This window comes from Octodon degus, unplaced genomic scaffold (genome assembly GCF_000260255.1).
Source record: "Octodon degus isolate 3935 unplaced genomic scaffold, OctDeg1.0 scaffold00026, whole genome shotgun sequence".
Taxonomy (NCBI): Eukaryota; Metazoa; Chordata; class Mammalia; order Rodentia; family Octodontidae; genus Octodon; species Octodon degus.
Window position 1 is genome coordinate 12,797,167 of NW_004524602.1, and position 1,040 is coordinate 12,798,206.

Consider the following 1,040-nt stretch of genomic DNA (forward strand, 5'->3'; position numbering starts at 1 on the left):
GAGATCTCGGGGGTGACCCCGCTCCTTTGCTGGAGCTGAGTTCACAGCTCCTTGTATCAAGCAGATGCTCAGTGAATTGATCAGATTGCAAGAGGCCTATCACGCTCATAGTGTGGAGAGGAAGACACGGCCGTGCCCCTACTGATCATTATTTGATTGCCAAATTTGTTACATTGTGCCTCTCGTTAATAAGCACAGTACACGATCGTAGCATCTAGAAAATCAGATTACACAATTGAGAGGGATTCTGTACAGCGTCTCCCTGTGAGGCAGGCCTGGACCTTGAGGCCAGAGAAATGGGTTGAGAATTGAGGCTGCTGCAAGGCCTTGGCACTAGGGGTAGGAGAGGGTTAACTCTGCTAAGCCTCACAGTCCGCTAGGGTATGGTGGCAAACCTAACCCTAGGCCCTACCACAGACTATTGTAAGAATAAAGTGCCATACACCACTAGGAAAATAGTAGGCGCTCAATAAATGCTAGTTTTCCTCCCAGAAGCCCTTTCTTTAGTTCCACATGCATTCCTAGTTGGGCACTGTTATTCTCACCTGGAAGAGTGAAATCTCTGTACTCAACTTTTACACTAGAAAGGCTAACAGGTCACAGTGACCCAAGAGCAAGCACTCCCATCTAAGGTGAGCCTGACCGTAGCTGCGCATTTGAAAGCTTTTATGGAGCCATAACCCCTAAGCTCTCACTGGTGATATCTTCCGTCACTGCCCGGGACAGAGCGGGACACTTTAGGTTATATATCAACTTTCCATGGCTCTCGGTACCATTGTAATGATATAGTTATGCATGAGACTGTTGGTTTTATGTCTGTGTGCTCTCCCACAGCGAAGACTGTGCCCTTTACAGGGCCTGGCGCTCGGGAGAGGAGTGAATGAATGTCTGCACTGTTGCCATCCCTATCTCCTTCCAGCCCAATGTGAACTCTGCTAGTGTTGTGGGGTGGGGGACGGAGGGGGGGGGGACACTGGAGCCTCGCTCAGGGACTCCAGTGTGGAAGTGGGGTGGTGGGACAGGCCCTTGGGCCCGGCTCC